The sequence below is a fragment of the Phodopus roborovskii genome, unplaced genomic scaffold (assembly GCF_943737965.1).
Source record: "Phodopus roborovskii unplaced genomic scaffold, PHOROB, whole genome shotgun sequence".
Taxonomy (NCBI): Eukaryota; Metazoa; Chordata; class Mammalia; order Rodentia; family Cricetidae; genus Phodopus; species Phodopus roborovskii.
Window position 1 is genome coordinate 8568230 of NW_026126418.1, and position 17999 is coordinate 8586228.

At 35.3% G+C, this 17999-nt stretch overlaps 2 pseudogenes; both read left to right on the top strand.

The window, feature by feature from the left end:
* Nucleotides 1-17999, top strand: part of LOC127221807 (glyceraldehyde-3-phosphate dehydrogenase-like) — a 155695-nt pseudogene that overhangs the window by 97040 nt on the left and 40656 nt on the right.
* Nucleotides 9290-9502, top strand: LOC127222887 (uncharacterized; annotated as a pseudogene).

Sequence of the window (17999 nt, forward strand, 5' to 3'; positions counted from 1 at the left end):
ATTTGTAATATATACATAAATAATGATATGGTTCTTTTAAACCTTTATGATATTTATATTGGGTAAGCACTTAGTTTAAAGATTAGCTTTTTATTTTCTATGTTATTTTTACATTTTAAGACCTTAGATATTCTTGGGTCTGTATGTGGTGTGATTTTCTTTAAAAGGAACATTTTTCTCACCATTTCATTTTCAAATGTACACTTAAACAGGACATTGTTTGAATTGTGTCTGATGCATGAGTACATTTTGCTGATTTTGGACTATTATAAGGGACCCCCCTGGTATGATTAATTAAATTTATCTAATTATTCACTTTGTTTTATATGCATATGTTCATAACTGAGTGTATATATGAGCACCATATCTATGTTGGAGTCTTGGAGGTCAGAAAAGGCATTAGGTGCCCTGAAACTGGATTTACAGATAGTTGTGAGCCACCCCACAGATGCTAGGCATGAGATTAACAAGTATTCCCATAAATTTCTCTCAAATGCTACTATTAGAATTTATTATAATATATCATTTATAAAGAAAGAAAAACTGGAACAATTCCAGTAAATTTTCTTTTTCCCTCTTATCCAGTTCTTGCTTTAATATGTAAGTGTTCTCTGCCTTTCTTCACTTGTTTCCCTTGAACTGAATATGAACTGCATGGCTCTGTTTCTAGATTTGACTCAAAATTTGTGCCCTGCATTCTCTGAGTTTTTTTTCCACCATGAATCAATTATAGAATGTTAATGATCTAAGTCCTATGTACCAAAAGAAAAGTATTCTTTGCAGATTATGTAGAAAATCTTACCTTCATCAGTTATGCAGTATTAGCATTCATGCCTTTACCATTTGTATTAACATGTTAATTTTGGAGACTATAGCATACAAAAAGAACAAAGGGAAAAAAAAAACATTCAAGACTGATGAGCAGGAAGGACCAAACTTTTAATTTTGACATTACATGTTCTTAATCAATAAAAGTTCTCAAACTAAACAGTGGGAGGCCAGCATCAAGACCTGCTTCATTTATTACTTAGTTGAAATGTAATGGCTTAAGAAATCACCTATTCCCTGGCATTGGTGTTGCATGCCTTTAATCCCAGTACTTGGGAGGCAGAGGAAGAAGAATCTCTATGAGTTTGAGGGCCAGCCTGGTGTACAGAGCTAGTGCCTGGACAGCGAGGGCTGTTACACAAAGAAACCTGTCTTGAAAAACAAAACAAAGCAAAACAAAAAATAAAAACAAACAAACAAACAAAAAAACCCCAAAAAGTCAAAAAAAAAAAAAAAACCAATGAACAAAGCACCTATCCTGAAGGATCAAAGCACAATAAAAATATAAGTTTAACCACTAGTGCTGTGTTTATTAATAAAATGCATAGTTACTTTTATACAGTATCATTAATTTGCATGTTGCTTACTACTTCAATGAGTTCTAGTCAAAATCAATGGATTTGGAATGGATACCTTCCCTTTATATGGTTGTGTTTCTGGATATTTTCCAGGTTATCCTTGACCTTAGTAAATGACAGAAGGACCTAGTTTGCTATAATCCAGTATATAAATTCAGGTGCAACTTTACTGGTGGAATTTTATATTCTTTGATGTTTAATAAAATACTCATCCATATCAAGTAGAATAATTTCACTGATTAAGGACACAGAGACTATATTATGCAGAACTTCAAATCTCAGATAATGTTCACAACCAGAGATCTGGATGTCATTATTTTAGTAAATTTCAAAATTTTAATTTTTATTGTCTTCATTTGATTTTGTAAATTTGAGTTTGCATTGTTGTTTTTCTTTTTTCTTTTTCTTTTTCATTTTTTTTTTTTTGAGATTAGAATATGGACACATCATTTCTCTCTCTTCTTTCCTCTCTCTAAATTTCCTATATACACCTACTTTCTCACCTTCAAATTCATGTTGTTTTGTTCATTATTGTTGTCATATGCTTATATTTATATGTATATACATATATTTCTAAATGTAACCTGTTCAGTTTAGATAATGTTACTCATTTGTATATTTTAGAGCTATTTGATATTTAACAATTATTTGGTGTTATACACACTGGAAAACATTGTTTTTTCCTTTCTTAGCATTTTTTGCATTCATTAGTTTTTTATAGGTTTTTTGTTTTTATTTTTTGTTTTTTGTTTGTGTGTGTGTGTGTGTGTGTGTGTGTGTGTGTGTGTGTGTGTGTTTGTGTGTGAAGCACTGAGACCTTGTGGTCTTTTCCTTCATCACATTGGCATGTCTGTTGTCTTTCATCATCTAAGCAATCATTTTGGTGAGATTTTGCTGATTTAGCTTCTGACATTACTAGTGGCACAATCCGACCAGAAGCTTTCAAATCCTTTGATCCTTTGTTTCTTATAGTATTTTTAATACCTCTTTACCAAAGTTGTCTGAGCCTTAGGTTTGGGAATGTTTTGTACATGGATTTTTTTTTTTTTTTTTTTTGTTGTTGTTGTTGTCTTACATTTCGATCCCAGTTCCCTTTCCCTCCCATCCTCCCTACTTCTGTCCCTCCCTCTTACCCTCTTTTACCCCTCACATACACCCTGTCCACTCTCCCCTTCCATCCCCCACCCCAATTTCACATTAGGGCAATGTCATCCAGGTGGGGTCATATAAATCTGTCAAGTCATTTGAAGTAGGGACTAGCACTTCTCTCCTGTCTCTGGATTTTGATTGACTATGGTTTTCTGTAATGGTATCCATCTATTGCTATATGAAGTTTCCTTGGTGAAGGGTTAGAACTACATGATGGGAGATGTCTTTCTGTAAATATGTTTCTCTTATTGGTTAATAAATAAAGCACTGTTGGCCAATAGGAAAGCAAGATAGGCAGGAATAGGAGATAAGGAGGAGAGAGGAAGTAGTAGGGAGGAGTTTCATGATGGAGCACTGAGAAAAGAATGCTGGTCTGTGGCAAGCCCCTTGGCCAGCGAGGAAGAACCACCACCACTCGAAGATCCTTCTTGAGTCACACTTTATTGGAGCACATTGGTTGAGGGAGAGCAGGATCTGAAGGGCCCCTAGCAAGCCAAGCGAGCTGCTTATAAAGGGACCAGGGACACGGGTAAGGTCCTGATAGGTCCAGGCTGGTCTGCAGAGCCACCAAGCCTCGGGATTGGCCTGAGACGGAGGGTGTTCACTTGCATGCGCACTCTTGCAGGCGCGAACCCAGATGGCTCCAAGCCTTAAATGGAGTTGTTTACCACTTGCCCTACTGAAGTGGGCACCATCTTGTAATGGTGATGCCTCCTCGGACCCCTAGCACTGGTCCTGCTCTCTAGTAATATGAGACCACATGGAAGTACTTAGATTAATAGAAATGGGTTAATAATTCAGACAGAGCTTGCCGATAAGAAACTAGTAACTGGATAACAACTTAATATCTAATACAATGTCTCTGAGTGTTATTTGGGGCTGGCATGGCGGTGGGACCAGACTGGCAGGAAAAAAAAACTACTCCTAACATAATGCTGCCTTCCACGTGGCTAGTAAGAACTTCCACTTAAAACTTAAAAAAAGTGTTAGAAAGGATTTTAGAAACAAAAGAACAGAGACAAGCAAGACTTCTTGGTAGCAACATTTTTCTCAGTTGGACTCTGTTTTTCTAGAGACAAGCAGAGATTTGGGCAGCAGCTTTAAGGGATATTTCCTGACAGCGTAAGCGGCAAAAAACTGCAGGGCTTGAAAAGAGCTCTTATAAAAATTCATTGGTGTGTATAAGAGCTGGCAATGGCAGTGACCACATCCCTAAGCTGGCAACATGCTGATGGATGGCAGCTTAGACCAAAACAGTGAGCACAGCTCTCAGTTCTGTTGGTAAAGATACCCACTGCCATATTGGATAGAGTATAGCTAATACAGTTATGACTTTCATCTTAGCAATATCATTGATTACCAGATAAAGACTCATGGACAGAAAAAGATAAAGATTTACAGTAAAGACAGATTCAGATTAAGAAAAACCTCTAAAGGTTTACAGTGTGCTTTACAATATACATAGGCTTGGGGTAGAAAAAGAATAAAATGGTTTTTAAAAAGACAGAGAGAAGCTGGGTGGCACATGCCTTTAATCCTAGCACTTAGGAGAAAGAGGCAAGCAGATCCCCTGTGATTTCAAAGTAAACCTGGTATACACAGTTAATTCCAAGACAGATAAAAGTTACACAGAGAAATCCTGTTTCAAAAAATGAAAGAATAGAAGTAGAAGAAATAGAATAATAAAAAAACATGTAAAGATCGAAAGCACAGAGAAACTTTGGATACTATACGCTATTCTGTTGTCTATAAATTGTTTGATTGCCGAGGAAATAACAACGACTATTAAAGAAACGCTGCTGGATCAATCCAATTTATATATTTTTAAAATGCTTTGACTTCAAAATTTAAGTCTAAGGACAGGTTACTTGGGAAAAGTTTTTCTAGTTGTGTTTCCACAGAAACGGAAAAGCAGTGGATTCCTTCCATATTAATGTGATTTGATCAAGCCAGACCTCCTGAAACAAGAGTCCCAGGTGATCCAACATTCAAAACTGTTGGGACAAGGCAGACTTACAGACTGAAGTCAGGATTTCTGCATCTCCTTTGGATCCCCCACCAGCAGGTAGCAGTTTGGAAAGAACAACACCCAAATTCCCAAATATTGTTTATAAATGTTTGTTTTTATTTAAATGGGAATGGTTATAAATGGTTAATGACCACAACAAATCTCCTTACAGGTAAAAAGGTGATATAATAGGCATGAATACTTTGTTTTGGAATGGATTTTCATTTATTGATACAAAATTAAGGTCAATTTTGTGATAAGTATATCACTCCTTTTGTTTGGTATTGTGTTTGCATAGTTCATTAAAAATATAATGTATAATTTAGTACAGATTATAGATAGTTACCTATAATAATCAAAAGTTATAGTTAAGTTAGCTTGTTTTCTATACAAATATTCTTCAAACTTTTCAAAGACCTACAGAATATGGCATTTCAAATGGCTTAGGGTTTTCTTAACATTCAGGCATAACTGCTCCTGGCAACAACACCTGCATCAGAAATGAAGATGTACCTTGAAGAAACACATTATGGAGCTTGCTTCCAAAATGGCAAGACTAGCCATTTGGACAAGATACTGCTCTTGTCTATACTATTTGACTTTATGCTATATAAACTGGACATGCAGGGCCCACAGGAAAGTGACTGCTGATACAAGATGGACATTGCTACAGGGCTCCTGCTTCATGGAAGAATCTGCCAGACATTATGCAGAACATAGAGAAAAGTGACTGACAATCTGTCAATACAGGTGGACAGTTTAAAGTATCCTGCTTTGCTGAAGAGTGTGCCAGACACACTATGGCCTATTGGCTGAGGTTGGAACATTACCAAAGAACTTCAAGTGCCTGGCCAGGTATCAAGGTGTCTCTGTCATTTCTAGAAATTATATATTAACCTCCTGTGGTCCTTGAAGGAATTGAAGACCTATAGTTTGGTTATAGTTTTCCTTAGTTAGGATTAAAGATAAGTTATTTATCTTTAGACTCACAAAGATAGGATAGATGATGAAATATTTTCTTTAAATCTTGCTAAATGTTAATGGAGTAAACATTGTTGACTGTGGTTTTTTTTTTTGATAAATGTTGTGTGATATATCTTGCTAGGCTAAAGTTAAAACCATTCTTTTTATTTTAGACAGAAAAGAAGACATGAGGGAGATGTCATTCTGTATATATGTTTCTCTTATTGGTTAATAAATAAAGCACTGTTGGCCAATAGGAAAGCAAGATAGGCAGAACTAGGAGACAAGGAGGAGAGAGGAAGTAATAGGGATAAGATCCAAGATGGAGGACGGAGAGAGGAGAATGCCAGCCCCTCTCTCTGGTAAGATAAGACCACGTGGAAGTACTTAGTTTAATAGAAATGGGTTAATATTTAAGACAGTGCTAGCTGATACGAAACTAATAACTGGCCTACAAGCATCTCTGTGTGTTATTTGGGGCTGGCAGACAGTGTGACCAGGCTGGCAGAAAACCTACTCCTAACAACTACACTTATACTTTAACTTGATTTTTCCCTTTTGTTCTATAATTCTCCTAGGGAACTGTTTCCCAGATCAATATGAATCAACCAGTAACCCTATCATTTGACACATATTTACACATTCTCAGCATTTCCATCAATGCCAGTTTCAGATCTACTTGATGTTCATTAATCATTAACTTGAATAATCCTGAGTGCATAATACAAACTTGATTTATGAATGTGACATTGTCAGTTATAAATGTCTACTACTTATGAATATGAATTATTATTGTCTCCTAGTAAAAATGGATTTCTAAATATATTAAAACTACTGTATTTGAATTACCAGGAATCTCTCTTTTCTGTTTCATTTTACAATAAACATTAGCACACCATTATTTTCTTTAAGCATATTTCACTTTCATTATCAAATTTGATTTAATTAACTTGAAAAGGGTATCCAGACTTCATTCATTAAACTTAAGAAGTATTACACTCTTTTCTATTTTTCTGGAGCCCCTTTTCTGTGACACCTTGTTTTGTATTTTTTTTTTTACACACATTTGCTTGACTATTAATTGAATTTAACATCATTTTTTATGAACATTGATAACGATCACTTTATGCCAGCTTTGAAGAATTATTTTGTTTTACCTCTTAATGTATTATGACATATGTCTTTGAATCTGTTTTTATGAAGACTGTGTAGTAATTTATCTTAGCTCTTTCACAACTGAGAGAGTTTATTCTTATAGACAGCAGATGTATTAATTTAGAATTATTACTTTGCCAGATCTCTTTATATGCAGCTCCATTCTTCTCCCAGGTGGTTTATTTGTCAGAGAATCTAAGGATGGTCAGAGAGTTAGTTGTTTAAATAAAGTGATAAATTTTTGTTTATATGAAAATTATGTTTATAATGTATATTTCCTACATTAATTTCCAATGTACCTAAAGATATTTACTGTGTCATAATACATCATTTTTATACAAATATACTCTTTCTAATATTGAATGGACATGATCCTAGAGTCAGTTGGTAAGATGAACATGTCCGCATACTTACATATGAGTGTGATGGAGGGCAATGTTTTATGCTACAAATGAAGAGAGCCATTCAGTATAGTTAAGAAGCTACATTCAGGACGGGAGGTGGTGGAACATGCCTTTAATCCCAGCACTCAGGGGACAGAGGCAGGCTGATCTCTGTGTGTTATAGGCCAACATGGTATACACAGCTACACAAAGAGAAACTCTGTCCTTCTCAACACCCCCCCCAAAAAAAAAACCCAGCTTGATTTAGCCTCTATTTCCCATGTTTTGTGGCAGATAAAATATCAAGATGAAATGAGAAGACAAAGTAGGTATTACACATGCCCCTCTTTGACTAGAGAGATTGGAAATAGAAAATATTTCCAACTTGATTTTTTTCTCTTTCCTTTTCTGGTCATGCTGACAAGGATATGCTGAATGATGGCTGGTAGCAGTACCACTGTTTCTAGTAAAATGCAGCATACATTCTCAAAGAAACAATTAGTTTCCTTTCTCAATAGAATGATCTTTAGATTTTTTTCTTTCTTTTTCAATATATTTTTATTTAATATTTTTCTAATTTTATATATCAACTCCAGGTCCGACCCCCCATGCTCCATACACCACCCCCAAGAAATACCCATTCCATTCCTCATCAACTCCCAAGGAAACTGAGGCCTTTCATGAGGGATCATCAAAGTCTGTCAAGTATTTTAGAATAGGGCCTAGGCCCTCCCCTGTGTCTCTAGGCTATGGGTGTATCCCTCCATGGGGAATGGGCTCCAGATGTCTGTTTGTGCACTAGGGATCCATTGTGGTTCCATTGCATGAGGTACCATAGTCTTCCTTGGCCTCCTGAGACCCACATTCAGGGGATCCGTATCAGTATTATGCTTGTTTCCCAGCTACCAGTCTTAGGTCCAGGAGCTCCTCTATGTTCAGATAAACAGTTTCTGTGGGTTTCTCTAGCCTGCTCTTGACCCCTTTGCTCATCACTTCTCACTCTCTACAACTTGATGTCAGGAGTGTGGCTCAGTGTCTGCTTCTACTTCCATTAGCTACTGGATGAGAGATGTATGATGGCATATCAGGTAGTCATCAATCTCATTATTGAAGAAGATCATTTAAGGCAGCCACTATTGCTTAGATTGTTAGTTGGGGTCATCCTCGTAGGTCTCTGGACATTTCCCTAGTGCCAGATTTCTCTTTAAACATATAATGTCTCCCTATATTATGGTATCTCTTTAAATGTTCTCCTGTATTCTTTCCTGGACTCAATCCTCCTGTTCTCTCATGTTCTTTTCTCCCCAACTTTTCTCCACTTCTCTTTCTCCTGACTCCCTATCCCCTCCCCCTTTTTGATCAGGAGATCTTGTTTCTTTCCCCTTCTGTGCAGGACCATGTTTGTCTCACTTAGGGTCTTCATTGTTTCCTAGATTCTCTGGCGATATGGATTATAGGCTTGGTGATGTTTTCTCTATGTCTAAAATCCATATGTTAGTACATAACTTGTTCGTCTTTTTGTGACTGGGTTTTCTCGTTAAGGAAGACTTCTACTTCCATCTATTTGCCTGTGAATTTAATTGTTCTGTTGTTTCTTTCTGCTGAGTAGCTCTCCACTGTGTAAATGTACCAAATTTCCTTTAATCATTCTTCAGTTGAGGGGCATCTAGGTTGCTTACAGGTTCTGGATATAACAAATAACTCTGCTATGAACATAGTTGAATATCTGTCTTTGTTGCATGAATGTGTATCTTTTGAGTATATATCTAAGAGTGGAATTGCTAGATCTCATGGTAGACTGATTCACATTTTCCTGAACAGATGCCATATTATTTCCAAAGTGGCTGTAAGAGTTTGTACACTTACTGGCAGGGGAGGACTGTTCCTCTTCCTCCACCTCCTTTCCAGCATAAGCTGTCATTGGTGTTTCTAACTTTAGCTATACTGACAGGAGTAATATGGTATCTCAGAGATGTTTTGATTTGCATTTCCCTAGTGGCTAAGGATGCTGTGCAATTTCTTATGTGTCTTTAAGCCATTCTAGATTCCTCTATTGAGAATTCTTTATTTATTTTTACACTCCACTTTTTAATTGGAATTTTTAGTGTTTTGTTGACTAGCTTCTTGAGTTCTTTGTGTATTGTGGGGATCAGCTCTCTGTCAGATGTGGGGTTGCTGAAGATCTTGTCTTGTTGGTCATGTTATTTGTCTTACAGAAGTTTCTGATCACTTCTCGGCCTTTTGCCTAAGATCAAGTGTAGTATCTGTTCTTTAGATTTTTATTGAAAAGTCTGGGCCAGAATCTTGGATTTAGACATAACAGACATGAGGTTAGAAAGGGAAGATTTTACTTACTCTTTAATTGAATTTATTTCTAGCACTTGAAAGAAACAGTGCTTTGTCAGTTTTTCCTTCTTACATTTTCAGAGCTAACTAAATACAATGCTATTTAAGTAAGTTATGGTAATTTTTATAATCTTACCCATCTTCAATTGACATGTCCAAACCTGCATAGAGTTTGCAGCATGCATTGAACATCTGCAGTAGATACACGGGATTAAACATATGCAATACTTGTACTTTTGAAGTAGGTACTGGAAAGTTATTCAAAACATTACATATTATTCCTTCTCCAATTAAGTTTAATTTATTCCTGTACAACACTTTTATATGTATGAAACTGCCGTACTTTGATGAGAGATGTCATCCTGTAAATATGTTTCTCATACTGGCTAATGAATAAAGCACTGTTGGCCAATAGGAAAGGAAGATAGGAGGGAGTAGGAGAAAAGGAGGAAAGAGGAAGTAGTAAGGAGGAGTCAACATAGAGAGACTAGAGAGAGCACAATGCCAGCCCCTCTCTGGTAAGATGAGACCACATGGAAATACTTAGATTAATAGAAATGGGATAATAATGAAGACAGAGCTAGCTGATAAGAAACAGGTAACTGCCCAACAGCATTATATCGAATACAGTGTCTGTGTGTGTTAATTGGGGCTGCCGCTGCAGTGTGTCCAGGCCAGCAGGGAAAAAAAAACCTACTTGTAACTCGGAACTCGTAAAGTTCCAATGTAAGCATTAACTCTTCCAATTACTTTCTAAAGAATTTTGAAAAAAACAAGTATAGTGAATTCTACATAATTAATACTTAACTAGATTGTGTTTTTTAAGAATTAATTAGAAATTCAATACCTTGTGATTCCTAGAAATCTTACTAGTATTAACATGCTAATCTTACAATTAGACAATATTTTGGTAGACAAAGACATCATGGAAAAAGTACTTCCCTGTACTTTACCATAAAATATAGTTCAGAGCTGCTGCTTGCTTTGTTCTGTAATCTCAGTATGGGATCTTGCTAATTGTATATGGAATGAATAAATTCCATATGATTTCATTTTATATTGAATGAATAATGTCTTCCATGAATGAGGATCTTTGCTGTTTGTTTTAATATTTATGTAAGACAGAAATAAATTTGTATCACTATCCCCAACACAATAATATTTTACATCTAGATTAGCATTTTCCAATTGAGAAATTTATTGTACAATTAGTTACAGTCTCACATTCATACCTTAATATCAAAGGAAAAATGTGGATTGAACACATACATCAGCCTTAATATTTTTTTAGAAAACAATTATTCCTGACTTTATTTGCTTCTACTCACTAGCTGAAATAACTTAATAGCATACATGAACACTTGGCATTTGCATTTTTTGCAAAATGAATTGTCAATGGTCAAAATATATTCAATGTGTTTTTTAATATAATGACCTCTCTTTAGACGAATCCTTAGTCTTGGACATTTAATCAGCTAAAATAGTTTATATATTAACCATGTTGAAATAATTTTAAATGGTAGTCAGAGAGATATACCAAATACAATATTAAAAGGCTGGATGAATGAGTCTTATATAGATAAGTATTTCAATATCCGGTTTTAGAATATTTTCTTCAACAAGGGACAGGGGAAAATATTTTAAAATTTCAGGGATCATAGTGAACTAGAAAACCAATGTTGCAGCTTATTAATGGATTCGTTAAATTGCACTTGGAGAAAAATTAGAACATGAAAGACTAGAGAATATCACATGTTTCACTAAATCTCCAAAGCTTAGAATGTTTTCTATTTACACCAACAATATTTTTAGAGTTCACTTGCTAATTTGGAACTTCAGTATATTATAACTTAATATATTTTGGAAATGGTTTATAGTTAGAAATATCTCAGTATAACATCACTCTATTTTAATTTATTTTAGACAGATGAGTCTGGACAATCCACCAAAATAATGATTATGATATAAAAAAGTGACTGTACCTATCTACCCAACTACCTTGAATAGCCATCAGTCTCTGTATTTATTACGGTTCACTTATCATCCATAAATACAGCATTTGTCTATGTGTATGACATAATAGAGTATTGGGTACAACTAAATATTGTGTCAATTAAGCTAAACAAGAGTATTCATTGACACTCTAAGTCCTATGTTTATACTATAGTCTAATTAATAATTATACTTATACTTTAATACCTAGTGATCAGTACAATGACAATCTTTCCATCCTTTTTTGGGGGGGGGATTGGTGGTGGTTTGAGACAGGGTTTCTCTGTGTAGCTTATGAGAACCTGTTCCCCATGCTGGATTACTTTGACAGCCTTGACGCAAAGTGAGAAGTTATGTACTGACTCAGTTTGATATGTCATGCTTTGTTCAAGACAGTGGGAGGCCTTCCCCTTTCTAAATGTAGAAGGCAGTGGAGAAATGCAAGATGAAGAGGGAGGATGAGTGGGGAGAGAGGAAAGAGGGACCTATGGTAGGTATGTATCATCAATTAAATATGGTGGGTAAGATGGTGGGGAGAAAAGGAGGATTGGAGGGAGAAGTAACTGGAATTAGTATGTAAAAATAAGAATGTTTTTTAATTTAAACAAAAAATAATAACAATTATATTTAAATGAACTAGTTTTTTTAATTTTTGGGGTTTTTATTTATTTATTTATTTATTTATTTATTTTTTGTTTTGTTTGTTTTTTTAAAGATCACCATTAATATAATGGTGGTTTCCCTGAGGTTCATATTGTTTCATGCTTAATATATATCCTTGAGTCACAGAACTGTATTTAATTTCAAATCTTATTATTTAAGCAAAAATATTTTAGAAGGATATAGTAGACAATAATATTGATTTTGATGATGGATCTGGGAAAGACCACTGAAAATCTCCTGGATGGATTCATTCTTCTATATTCAATTGTGAACACTCATGATCATTGGAGATTTAAACATATCAGAATCAACCAGCATTCAAAGAATTTAAAAACAATGCTACAAAAGACTCTTAGTGTTTAAAGACTACAGTGAAGTAGATTACACACATAGGTGGAATATAAACCAAACTGAAAGTAGCATTGTTGTCTAGAGGGTGTGACCAAATGCTATAATATCATCACTGAACTTTTACCAAGTGAAGATGTGCTCCTTACAGATAATCCAAGACGTTAATAAAATGACATTAACACATATTTAAGAAAAAGGGGAATTTTCATAAACATAAACATTATCAATGAACTAGAATTTGTTACTGCCTTTTAAATCCTCACAACCTGATAAATGCAAATTTCAGTATCCATGACCCTGCTCAACCATCATCAACATTGGCCTAGGTGTTCTATGAGCAAAACAGATTTACTGCAGGGCCAGGGTATGGCTAGAATATGTTTTGCCATATAGTATTTTTAAATAAGAAACATGTCTGTTTAGTTATAGTGACATTACAAACCTAATAGACTATAGTATCACATAAATTCTATTTGTATACTTACTAGGAAAATGGAGATTTCATTAAAATTGTTTACTATGGTAATCTCTTTATAATGGTAGCTAGAAATAATACTATAATTTTCCAACATAAGTCTACAATTGTAATTAAGCAATTATACATAAACTGGTTAAAATTTAATTATAGTGGCTTTACTAGTATATTGATGTAAAGCATGTAATAACTAAAATTGAGTTGACTATACAACCTCTACAAGGATGAGTTGCTCATGAAAGTATTAAACTAAGTGCTGACACTTAGACTAGTATGAAATTAACTTCTTACATCATAATATTTATGATACATGGCTTAGATTGAGGAATTTTATTTATTTAACTTTTGACATATTCTCAAACCAATATATAAATTGAAACTATATGGTAGACATGTTGATGTGTATTTTAATATTTTGGTGAAATCTGTAATGATAATGGATATTTAAGCTGATGAAATCTAAGCAGGTTTGTTGTAAAATATCTACTGATGAAAAAAAAATCTTTCATGTCTATCCACAATTCCCTCTCCAATTTTTCCCCATATACCTGCATCATGCCCATCCCTCAAAACAACTTATTTATTTATTTATTTATTTATTTATTTATACTGCCTCACTCACTATGCTCAGTTAGTGTTTCCCATATGCAATGGATGTCGAGCCATCTTTGAAACATGGGAAACCTATCACTTGTTACAACCTAATAATGACTCCACCTCCTCTATCAGGAATCCACAGATAAAATCTCTTCAGTCTTTGGTGGGAGGTAAAAACAATCTCCCCTAGGTTCTTGCTATTACAAATAATGCTGCTATGAACATAGTTGAGTAGATGTCGTTGTTACATGGATGTGGATCATTTGGGTATATTCCTAAGAGGGGAATTGCTGGGTCCTGTGGTAAACTAATTCCCATTTTCCTGAGGAGCAATCACACTGATCTCCAAAATGGCTGAACGAGTTTGCACTCCCACCAGCCGGGGAGGACTGTTCCCTTTAATCCATATCCTCTCCAGCATAAGTTGTCATTGGTGATTCTTATTTTAACCATTCTGGCAGGAGTAAGATGGTATCTCAAAGAGTTTTGATTTGCATTTCCCTGATAGTTAAGGATGTTGAGCACTTTCTTAAGTGTTTTACAGCCTTTTTGATTTCCTCTATTGAGAATTCTTTCTTCTGTTCTGTAGTCCATTTTTTTAATATGGTTATTTTGTGTTTTGTTGACTAGTTTCTTGAATTCTTTTTATATTTTGGAGATCAGCCCTTTGTCAGATCTGGGATTGGTTAAAATCTTTTCCCAGCATGTGGGCTGCCATTTGGTCTTGTCCACTGTGTCCTTTCATTACAGAAGCTTCTAAGTTTGAAGAGGTCCCATTTATTAATTTTTGCTCTTAGTGTCTGCAACCTAGATGCCCCTCAACTGAAGAATGAACAAAGAAGATGTAGCACATCTACACAATTGAATACTACTCTGCAGAAAAATAAATAATGAAATCTTGAAATTCACAGGCAAATGGACGGCACTTGAAGAAACCATCCTGAATGAGGTAACCCAGTCACAAAAAGAGGAACATGGTATGTACTCACTCAAGTATGGATTTTAGACCTAGAGCAAGGGATCCACCAGCCTATAATTCACCCCACCAGAGGAACTAGGATACAAGTGTATTCTAAGAGATTCATATAAAGTCCCTCACAGAAGGGGGAAGGGACAAGTTCCCCAGAGCACAGGGGAAGTGGGGGGGCAGTGAATGGAGAGAGAAGTAGGAGAAAGATGGGGGAAAGAGGAAAGCTTGTGCCACTAGGAAGATTGAGTCTGGGTAGGAATAGAAGACAGGAGAGAGAGAAAGAGAGAGAGAGAGAGAGAGAGAGAGAGAGAGAGAGAGAGAGCATAAAAGAGGGAGGCATTATTGGTTTGAAGAGAAAACTTAACCTAAAGAAAGGTCTAGAGACCTACAAGACTGCCACCAACTAACAATTTGAACAACCGTGGAAAGGCTACCATAAAAGCCCTTCCTGGAAAGTGAGATCAACAACTAACTTATCCATGGAGTCCTCATCTAATACCTGCTTGAAATAGAAGCAAGCAACCATACCTAAACACTGAGTCAAACTAGAATCCAGATGCAGATTGAGAGGACAAGACCAGGTTGTACAAACCCATAGAGACAGCTGACCTGAACAAGGAGAGCTAATGGGTCCCCAAACTGATAGCTGGGAATCCAGCATGGGATTCCCTCAGACCCCCCTGAATATGGGTCTCAGCCAGAAGGACTGCGCAGTCTAAGGGACCTCAAAGAGTGGAACAGGGATATATCCCTGGTGCACAAAAGGACCTTGTGGACACATCCCCCATGGAGGAATACTTCTTTAACCTAGAGACAGGAGAGAATTCCTTGTCCCCACTTCAAATGACCTAACAGATCTGCATGACCCCACCTGGATGGCATTTGCCTACATGTGGATTTGGGGTGGGGGGATGAGATGGGAGGTTGGTCATGGTGCATTGAGGGGGCAGAGATGGTAAGATGGAGGGAGTCAGGGATGGAAAGGGAACTGGGATCGACATGTAAAATAATAAATTAAATAAAATAATTAAATTAAAACAAATAAAAAATAAAGACAATCTTCCCCATCTCTATAGGATTTGGGCTGACTTTCTTGAATGTAGGTTTTGTACAGGTAAGCACAGGTGCTGTTAGACGATAATTGTGGTAGACTGGTTTTCACAATACTCCTCCCCATCTGTGGTTCTTACAGTCATTCTCCCTGCTCTTCAGTGATGCTGTCTAAGATTTCATCTTTCTATTGATTTCTTTTGGCTGCACAGAGTAGTTCTCCCACCATTGTTTAGAATACCACATATAAGGTACATCTAAAACATTTATAAATGCAAATAATAATCATCCTAACATATTGTCCAGTATGATTAAAATCTTTTTGTTTTTTGTTTTGAGGCAGGGTTTCTCTGTATAACAGTCCTAGCTGTCCTGGAACTCAGTATGTAGACCAGGCTGAGCTCAAACTCACAGAGATCTGCCCCCAGAAGTATGATTAAAATCTTGACTCTTCACTTGATTTAATAGAAAGAATCTAAAAATTTAGTAAATGAGTCAGTTTTTCACATTTGTATGGGGTGAGAAAATTTCCAGAGATAATTAAGAAAACAAAAAATAAACAAAACAAACAAACAAAAAAACCAGAGTCAAGTCTTAAATGAGCATGTCAACTTCCTATTGATATATCATTTGGATGGGATAAAAAAATAGAAAATTTAGTAGAACAAGCATATTTTCTATATAATTTTCAACTGGCATTTTTCATTTTTTTTTTTGCTCTATCATTATGGTGTTCTTACTCTTTCTTCTCCTCTTTCTCCTTCTCCTTCTTCTTCTCCTTTTCCTTCTACTTTTCCCATTTATGGTGTTATGGTGTCCTTATTACTTTTTAAACTATGAGACAAAATGATCCATTCTTTTGTTAATTGCTCTGTTAAAGATTTAGTACAATAATAACTTGAGTAACTTATCTGCCAAATGTTTTCAGACTACCAATATTTTAATCACTGTCTTAACTTTTATAGAAATACTTTTATGGGAAAAAACCCTATAAAGTAAAATATGCTTCATTCTGTGGAAAAGTACCAAAGAAAATAATATTATCCATGGAAGATGCTAAGATTTCTGGAATATTTTTCTTAGAAGTATGTGATGAATTACTTAAATATATACAGTATACACAACAGAGAACACAATAAATTTAGTCTGAGATAAAGTCTCAAATTGTGATTTAATGCTTTATAAAAATTTCTCAGAGCAATAAATGTTATGACATCCAATGTCATAGATTTATATACTAAAAAGGTACTATGCCTGAAAAACTTTGGAAATAACTTAATTCACAGTGACGTGAAGAATAAGAGGCTGTAGCAACAAATTAGACTTGCTCTCACAACTACTTGAGAATAAATTCTAAATACACCATACGGTATAAAATCATTTTTGAAAACATAATAAACTTTTTTTTATAGAAGCAACATAGCAATTAAAATATTTTTCTCACAAAGAAAATGTTAACACAGTTCAGACATACAAATTATTTTTTCTCATTTTATTTACTTATAATGAATGTCACTTAATTTATTTTCTTCATAACTCTATGCATTTAATCACAGAGTGTCTACCTACATGAGCCCCCCTACACAAACACACACACACATACATAGACACACACACATATACACACACAGTCACACACTTATGAAACACTGGCAAGTACTTGATGCATATCTTTTTTTTGCTGGCATTTATTTTTATTAGTTTGGCAAATATTAGTAATTATACTTGTTTTTATTTTTTTTAGAACTTATACATGTATGCATTATATTTTTTTATATTTTCATTAAACTTGCACTTTCCACTCAACCTTTTCTGGTAAACTTACACATCTAATCTTCCACAAATCTATGTCTTCTTTTATAGTTTCTTTTACCATTATTACTATTATTGTATCTCATGCATCCCAATTTGCACTGTTCACTTACCCATGCATATAGGGCTACCAACTGGAACATAACACATTTATCATTGACAACAAATCTTAAAGAAAATTCACCCTTCCCAGGAAGTCATCACTAGCAAATAGCTCCTCAAATAGAGGTGTAAAATCCTGAGTTTGCCTGCCTTTCATGGCTGAATCTTGACTGTTCCAGTCTTAAGCAAGCAGCTGCAGATACTATGACTACAGAAATTCTGGCATATTCAGAGACATGTTTCAATTTTAACCTCCCTTATAAGTTTTCTGTTCCATTTCCTAAAATGAGACTTTGTGGGAGGTAGTTATGTTACAGATGAGCCCTGCAAACTTAAATGATGACCATGATGGTACAATATCCCTGTGTGCAGTCCTAGCACATATATTATGGTGGGGGTATCCTACTTCTTTAAGTTTGGATTGAAGGAACATTCCACAGATAGAATCATGTGCTTTGTATGGTAAATGTGGCCAGGAACCCATGGCTACAGAGTTCCCAGAACCTACCTGTGAATCCTCTTCTGTTAATTTCTTAAATTGACATAGTTTCTACCTGCCCTCTATTTTTTTTATTTC